Source organism: Phlebotomus argentipes, unplaced genomic scaffold, assembly GCF_947086385.1.
Source record: "Phlebotomus argentipes unplaced genomic scaffold, Phlebotomus argentipes genome assembly contig_15, whole genome shotgun sequence".
NCBI lineage: Eukaryota > Metazoa > Arthropoda > Insecta > Diptera > Psychodidae > Phlebotomus > Phlebotomus argentipes.
Genome location: NW_026776181.1, coordinates 13,015,099 through 13,024,305, shown reverse-complemented (window position 1 = coordinate 13,024,305; position 9,207 = coordinate 13,015,099).

The window sequence follows — 9,207 nt, the reverse complement described above, 5'->3', positions numbered from 1 at the left end:
TAAGAAGCTTCGCGCAGAATTATGCCACCACTTTTTTTTGTAAATTCACATAGAGATTATGTGAAAAATTGAGATGCTCCAAAAAATATATTCAGAGAATATTTTCATTGAGACGAAATGGTATTTAATTTCACAGAAGTATGAGAAAAATTCGCATCGGAATACGAATGAATAGTGATAAAATTGCTCTCAAATATTCACCTGAACATCTCATTTCTTTAGTCACTTTTACTCGAAAGATATCTCTCTCGAGCAATCTGTTAGAATCTCGTGAATAAATTGGAGGCAAGTGGATTGGGAAAGTAGATCAGAAAATCGTGAGAAGCACGTTCGATAATTTTCAATTCCCCACTCAAACGCTACAGAATGTAGTTGATCATTTAGATGTGGAAATATTTCTATCGCCGCCCCATCTTACCGTCTTTCTCTTTTCGTCTTTTTGTTTGCGGATGGCACAAGATTGTCGAAGGATAAGTGAGCCCTCATCCCTAGCCGACCCATAAAAAATTCATATCAATTCAAATTTATGTGAAATCACTTCACGGGTGCCACAACATAAAATAGTCGTCGATCTTTTGCCCTCTATTCGCTCTGTCTGGCGAGAATCGATGGCTTTCTCTGGGGAGGGCGAAAGGTTAAATATGTGGCAATCGGAGGGAGGACATTGTGTGAGAATCATTCAGTGTCTTGTTATCCCTCCCACACCCCCTTCCTCATCCACAGCAAAAAGGGGATTTAAGAGGGGAAGGAAGAAATACTTTTTGCCGCCAAAGCTTACGACAAAGTAGAGTTGAAACTTTCGGGATCAGGAACGCTGAATGTTAGCTATTCCAGGCAAAACTCTTCATTCTTTTACGAAAAGCAGAGGTATTACTACGCACTTTCATTTGCGTTTTCATATAAAAAAGTGCAATATTTTCAATATCATGAGTAAACCAGAATTTCTATCTTGCAAACTCTCAAGAAAAATTCAATCAGCCTCATCTTGAATGACAAGTGTTATTGAGTGACAACTCTGTCCGTAGGAGGTTCTCTCGTGAAATATTTCCTCGTAAGATAAAATACCAGCAAGGGTGGGCGTTTGAGACAAGAAAAGAACATCTAAATGCGATTGTTGGCGCGGTCTACCTGTTTGTGTGTCTTTCCGTTTCGAGGCCTATAAAAGTGCGTCTCTCCAGGCGTTGTGGGTGGAATCTTCCGAGTGCGAATCACTGGGAGGCTCCGTCATCCAGGTATGGGAGAGCTTTCACCGTGAGACAGGTGAAATTGGATTAGAGAGGAAATTACAGTTCTCATTTTCACCTCACTCTTCGTGTTTTCGTGGCTTCTTCACTCGCCGAAAGAGGGTTGGTCTTTTATTAATGTAATTGCCCAATAATTGCCTTTGGATTTCCCCTTGTCTTCCTCACTTATTCCACCCACTCGCTCACAGGCTGAAATTCCATGTTGAATATAAATTTCCATTTTCCACCTTCCGTCTCTGCTGGACCCCAGAAAACACTCCACCAATTGATTTATTTGTAGAGGAGTGTTAAAAAAGGCTGCGGCGAGGGATGAGAAAATTAGATGGGAAAATTCACTGTTCTAGAAATTTAGCACTTGTCTGTGTTTATCACAATCCAAATGGGTTTCCTCCTCTCCTCATTAGCACGCAGCTTCCTCAATTTCACCTAAGACATCTCGCAAGGGAAGGGGCGAGAAACATTATCCAGTTATTTTTCTTCAAAAGTCACATGGGATTATTTCATTTAAACAAATTGCTCAATTAAATTTTAGACTATTCCGTTGAGAGGTCCAATTTACTCCATATTCACTGGGAATCAGGTGTAGAATTGAAACCGCAACAAAGACTCTCTCTCTCTCTATCAACCATTTTCCGGCAAATAGAAAGGAGCAGTTCGTGGAAACTAACGATCATTTTTCCTCCAATTTATCAGTGATTTCTTCCACAGAAGTTCCCAATTGAATTTTAATTCCCCGAGCTTTTTGTTGGCTGAAAGTCACTTTCCACTGGAGCCATCGAGCAGCAGTTGCATCAATTTGTGGGTGGTTTTTTGTGTATGGAACGCTTTCGAGTGGAATGAGTTGGAAAGAAATACAAGAGAAATACACTTCCGATGGTTAGAGGTATGTTTCTTCATCTTATTTGTTCGCTTGCGCCTCTGGCATATGAATTTTCCCATCCCCAACTGTCTTTGCCATGGGAGATCATGTTCAATTGGCACACAAACATATCTCTGGGGAATGGTTTGCTCCCATTAGCGCATTGTGCCACCCACTAACGGGTGAATTTTGCATGAGGAGCACAGCAAGGGAAATAAATTGAATTTACCTTCCACTTGATGAACTTATTTTCATCTCTTTCGTCTCCACGCGTTTCATCACACCATTTTCAACCCCTCCATGCAGTGAGACAAGGGTGAGATTTCATATTTCTACGTTTTCCGCCCTCCTCTGAATCTTATGCAACTCTCTAATATCTCATCATTTACGGCTGCTTGTTCAAAGAATGTGAAATAAATGACAAAGGGAGGCCCGTTTTTTTGCATGTGAAAAACACCAGAAGGCACTGATAAGAGCAATTGTGAAATTTTATTGAAGTGGAAGACATGTGATTATTTTCCCCTTGATAAACACCCTCATCAAGTCCCTAGCTTCCTTCCAACTCCACTTTTGTGCAGTCTGTTGCCATGTGAATTTGAATAAATAACCGTTGATGCGTGAACAGAATAGTTTCTCAATTGTAATTTCCATAAAGTAATTTTAAAGACCACGAAAAATATCTCTTTCTGTTTTTCATCCAATTCCCTCAAATTGTCTTCTTTTTGTCTAACAGGCTAAAAGATTTCGGCCCACTGACAATAAATTACACGTCACTCCTCGCTGAGTGACGGGGTGTAGTAAATTTCCGCGAAAGACTAAATTCCGTGGCTATCGCTGACTCTTGGCGTGATCACATAAATTAGTCACTGTCTGTCGATTGATTTACCAGATTAGTTCGCACATTAAAGTGGGGCCGTTCTCTAGCACGCGTGCTTTACATCCATTTCACCATTTGAACTCAATTTTAAATTTCCACCCACAATTGGGCACGGTTTTGGGGTAATTTATGTGCAATTCTCTTACCTAGCCTTGGCATTTCGACAGGTTGTATGCTGAAGTGAAAATTAAACTCAACTATAATATACTGAGCTAAAAATGATATTTGTACTGATTTAGTAATTTCAATATTTTCCGAATCAAATCCCAATATTCACTCAGATTTTCCTGCTCCCAAACCTGAGATCTCGAGAATTGATTGGGAAGATTCAAGCCACATTCTGTGTGAAATACAACGATCAATTCTCGGGTAAAATTCAATTATAAACAAGTATGGAAAACTTGAAACTCTGTTGTTCTTTCTCATCTTCGAATAAACCTCCAATTTTCAAGGTGCATAACCAAGTTATTTATATTGGGAAAATTCCTTCAGACTCTGCAATGTGTGCGTGGTGCCGCAAATTCCACAAGTTTCATGCATTTTCTACACACATTCCAACATCCCGAGGGTGGCAACTTTTCCCAGTGTCATGACGAAAATTGACATGAAATAATCTCCCCAGTGGCTGATCATGTGCAGCAGAGAGAAAATGACAATGAGCCTTGGTGGTGTGAGATAGAGCGAATGTAATAAATGAAATGGAAGTCTTGGATCGCATTTTTTGTCCCCCTTGTCCTCTCTGGATTTCCCCATTTTTCCTCGTTGCCATTTAATTCCAATAGCTTCCCCATTTCGATTTATTATTCACGTGGATTTTTGCTGATTCCGTCAATTTTCCCAGCTTTCTCATCTCCGCCCGTCCTCCCCGTCGCTCCATACTGTACACTGTCTCAATTACATGTAATATGATGTAATGGAAATGTTGGAGACAATTGCACATTTTCCTCTCCAATCGAAAACTCATCCGGATGGGGAGGAAAAAAAACTCATGCGAGAGATGACATGGGGAGCAATTCCTTGGCTCTTTCCACTTTCGTGGGGAGGCGGTAAACCATTGGGAGATATTTGTCACTTCAAGTCACTCCTTATGTGACTTTCAACATGACATTTTGATCGCACAAATCTCTCCCTCTCCTCCTCACACAAAGCCCACCCCACACGAGAAAGCTCATGTCAGTGTCTCGCCCTTTCTTTCGCCAAACTCGGGCATAGAGTTGTGTGAGCATCGAAAATTTCATCTTTGCAGCACACTTTCTTCGTTGGCGGTTGGTTTGTGTGCCACCCTCGCACATCATATCTCAGCAAGAGCCCCCCAAAAAGCTACCCTCTTACCTCAAGACGCAGATGGAGCACACAAGTGGATTTCTCTGAGCGTTTAAGTCACGAAAAAAGCACCTCTCAACTTCAATATGCGCTTTCTCGCACTGTGGGAGTGAAATTTCTTCCCGTTTTCAAAGTGTACGTTAAAGTCCGTTTTGACTGTCCACCGCAAAATATTCTCTGTTGAGCAGAAAGAATTAAATTAAATTGCAATTTAGAAGATGAGAAGACTCTTTCGAAAAAGAAGTCCCATGTTTTGGCACAAAAACACAGCAATTCTTAGCATCAAATGTCCTCTTTCACTAAATGTTCTTTGTATTTTCAAACACTCTTTTAAATTCTATCGCAAGGTCTAATTTCAAACTTTCTACACAGGGAAAAGCGGCAACAAGGAAATAATTGGTATACAATGTGACTCATTTTATTCTCCGAGTCTATCAATTATCCGATTAATTTTCGGAGAAGATCTGAATCATGGCAATTGATTTACATGAAAATGAGCGTGGTGGTGACTTTTTCGCAATTTCAGCACAAATTTTACACTATTTGCAAAATTCCACTGGGATGAAATTCAATTTTGGAATATACAAAGTCAACACAAAAATGCTTTCACATATTTATAATTTTGCTGAGAAGAAAGTGCGATGTATGCTATGTAGTTGCTTAATTTAATGTGGAAAGGATTTCCTGTCGAAATTCGACAATGATATTGAACAAATTCAGCATTAAACCGTACAAATACTTTCACATAATCATGGATCACGCAATGTCTGAACAGCTGACAATGCATGTTTCCAAAAGCTTACAATTGCAGTTGTCTGAAATCAATTAGAATTTTTAGTGTTTTTTCCTAATTCATGGCCGAAATATTCAAAATTCTCCTCTAAGATTATAGATTTTTCCGATCGAACCCTAAAGTGAGCCAGAATTCTTGATCTTGTATCTTTTTTCTTTGGCTAAGACTTTTCACTCCATCGTGACATGGAAATCACACTGAAAATCAATTTCTTCAGCATCAACAATTCAAAAAGACTGCAAGAGAGAATTGCCAATGCGGGGCTGAAGAGTGAATTTTCACAAATAATTTCGCTGAGATATTCATGAGTGAGTCTCATGACTGCATGTTGGTGGCTTTCCAGTTGATTTCCTCGCAATATTCGGCGTTCAGTGGCTTTTGGCCCGAGTGCAGTTTGCGTGGGCCTCGAAAAGCCCAATTGCATGGGCAATTTCCATCTCAAAACCCGTCCCAACAATGGTGCTTTTGTGTGCAGCTCAAGAGAACTCACGCAGACTCACTCCTAGAGCAATCACATTGACAAACGAAAGCCACTAAATGCAAAAACCGACCCTCAGAGGCTGATCTCAAAATTACGTGATAGCATTTTAAGGTATGCTCACTGAAGAAAGAATAGCATTCTACTTCACGTTTATTCACCCAAATGGAATTTATTGGTGCACTTTACACTCGAAAATGCTTTTGCATATATGGAAATTTCTCCTCGGACCGGGGAAAAGTTTCCTTCTCTTTCTCCAACCGCCGCACTCTTCCTTGACTCTAGTTGCGGGGCAAGTTTCTCTAATAGATTGATGGCATATTCGTATATGGTTTAGCGTCTTCCAGAGAGCGAGCAAGTGAAATTTTAATAAACTCCTTTTTATGAGAACCTCTTCTCAAGAGTGCTGTCCCATTTTCCTCTTTGGTCTGTTGTTAAATTCTTTCGGAGAAATTCCTGGGTTAACGTCGCATCAATCGAATAGTTTGATTTTTTTCTTGGCCAGCAATACTGTCTAATGCCTGGGTGAGCAATTCATCTGAAAGCTCTCCACTTCTCGTTGGAGAACGAGGAGCCCAAAGAGTAATGGGACGTATTCACGGGAGTATTTAGGTCTGTCTCCCACAAATTTCCTCTGGCTGTGTGGGCGGAATCACCCGATGGGATCAGTCGATTAGCCGCGGTAGCCAGAAACTAATCACGACGCCTTGCACGCCGGCTCCTGCACGCAAGCAGAGATTTTCAATTCCTCCTCACGGCTACACGAGCGGGATCATCCCACTTCCGCTTATTTAACACGTAACACATCCCAGGGGGATGGTAATGAATCAATCGAGAGTGGAAATTGCTTTTGCCTCCGTTGGGCGGACGGCGAACTGCCATTTTTCACCTCTTTCGCGCGCGTCTTTTGCTCACCTTGTCCGGACTTTTCACTCTATCGCCTTATTGCAATCATTTTCACCTCGGCCAAAGGGTTAGTCATGCCACTCGGTGGAGAATGCAAAACCTGTAAACCAAAGTACTCAGCTTTAAGATATGACTAGCCTCGGAAAAACGGCCTCTCAGAGGAAAAATCTCACCGATAATCCTGAGGAAAGTGCCGAGAACCAAACACTCTGTCTAGCACAAGAATAAATACACCTCACAAAAGAGATGCAGACAAGAGCCTGAAGCAGAAAATGCTGTAGTGTGTTGACCGACGAGGGCGGATAATCACCAAGAAATGCGATGTCCAATCATTACAACAACGGAAAGCATATTTAACTCGAAAGTGACGATAAATGCTTCAGCTGTAATTCAGTTTAGCTCAATAAGATTCCACAATCATCAATTTTCCGCCCCTTTCTCTGGAACTTTCGTATGATTTTTCATGGATTCGATACTCGAGAGTCTCTTCCTGGAGGAGTTTCGAGAGGCTTCGCTCGTTGTTTGCTTCCGCTGTTTGTGTCAAATTTGATTGTGCCAAAATAATGTTTCGCCAAAGCGGAAAAATGCCATGAAAAGGGAAATCCTTTCCCGAAGATCACTCTGCTGAGTGCATATCACTCTGTCGAGTGAGAAATTGGGTGCTTCTTGGTCGAAAAAGAGCGGACGTCCAAGTGAGTGGACAGGGCGTGAAAAGTACATCTCGGGGGATGAGAGCAGAAAAGCCACTTCATTTGCCTAGCAAGTCGTCGCGGTATCACCGGAAGGGTGGTTGAGGAGACAGAGAGAGTCACCCAGTGAAAAGTTGGCCAAACAGCATAACAGACAGGGAAAAGAAAGACGAGGCGGCAAAAGACAGAAGAATCACAAACAGGCGAAAGGGGAGGAAAAGTTTCTCAACTGTGAGTGAGATCAAACTTTGCACACAATGCCATGTGACACAGCAACTGACAAGTTTTCCACCCTCTTCTCCGTTCTCAAACGTGTGAATTTGTGTTTCCTCCTTTTGTTGTTTGCTTTGCGATGAAGAAGGGGGGAAAAAAGCACAAGTAATGCCTCAAGGAGAGAAAAATCAAAGTGAGAACTTAATTATTCAACTCAAAGTGCAAAAGGACATCAAAAAGAACAATTTATAAAATATCCAAGAATTTATCATTTCAGAAATGTGTGAATAGTGAATAATCATTTATAATTTCTCTATTTTCACAATTATCTTCGCTCTTTGTAAACAATGTGCAATTTCTTTAGTTCTTCGCAATAAAAGAATATATTATTTAGTTCCATAGTTGTTTTCTTTTCATTCGAAACTTTTCATGATAACATTCAATCGCGCCGAACTTCAAGAGAAACTTCATTAGAAAAATAACTTTGAGCGCTCTCAATTAAACTCACTTTAAATTCACTAAAAATTTCACTTCATTAAGTAAGGAATGCAAAAGACGAACAAATAAGATCTGCCATATTCTCTCGTAGCAGTTGAGAATTTTACCCTTTGTTCTCTGCTCTTCTGCACTTCAGCCTCCACTCTGTGTGGTAATTTCCCACCCCTTGAACCCATCTGCACTCGCAGACTGAACATTACAATATTTGCCGAAGAAATTACCAAAGTTATGCTCTCTCAATTTACAAACATGCAGTTTCAAACAATTTATATGACATTGATCAACAATTTTTCTTCATTCTCACTATAAATTCCTTTATTTCGTAGTGCGCAATTCTTTGCCTTCTGCGACACTTCTTTGCCCTTGTATTTGTACAAAAGCTTTGAAGGAAGTTACACTGATCTTTTTCAGCATTTCCTCCTAATTACATCTCGTTAGCGTAACTTTTCGCAAAGAAATTTCTCTACAGGTTTTATTATAGAACAAAGGAAGCACTTCAGGAAACAGTGAAAAAATATATGAAACAAGCAAATTTTAAACAAATACATATGTCACAATCGTTCTCGAGTGTGTCAGTCGTAATTTCTGAGAAACGTTCTCAGACGACAATCCAAAACGATTTCATTGACTCGGGTTCATCTGGATTAATTACGCAAACAGATAACTATAAATTTGCATTTGGCGCTTCAGGAAACAACCCGACAAGACTCTCATCTCAGGTAAAATTAACTTCTGTCTCGTGTTCAGAGAGTCTGGGGACACTTAAAATTGAGTTGCTAATTAGACGTTGTCTGGAAGAGTAGAAGAATTTCATGGAATTTCCACCCTCAGCAAAGTTGGTCAGATCATGAGGCGAAACGGGCAAATTAGGCGAAGTGAGAGGCAGTGAAGCCAATTAGCCGTGACAGAGTTGTACCTGGAGTGCATCGTGAGATTAGGAATCATTGAACCATGTGGAAATCGCCCCTCAAAGTGTGCGAGAGGAAATCTGTGCATGGGGAGAAAGCGGAGGAATTAAGAGCTTTGTCGTGCTTTTTGCCATAGTAATATTTCACATGAGAGTCCCTGTTCGGCATCACTTTTCTCTTCGATATTCGTGGCTTATGGGTGATGGTTAATAATTACCGAGATGAGTCGACTTCTGCATGTACCCTAAAATCAAAGGAGCGCCATTAGAAATGCATTAGAAAGTGAGCCGTGTGGGATTCAACTTTGCAACTCCGCTCTCGTTGACTTCCTGTGGTGTTGAGAGAGAGAGGTGGTAGTGTGGTGGGGATTTTCCTGGTGGGGTTGCCGAAGATGCGCAGAAAAATCACTGGGGAAACAT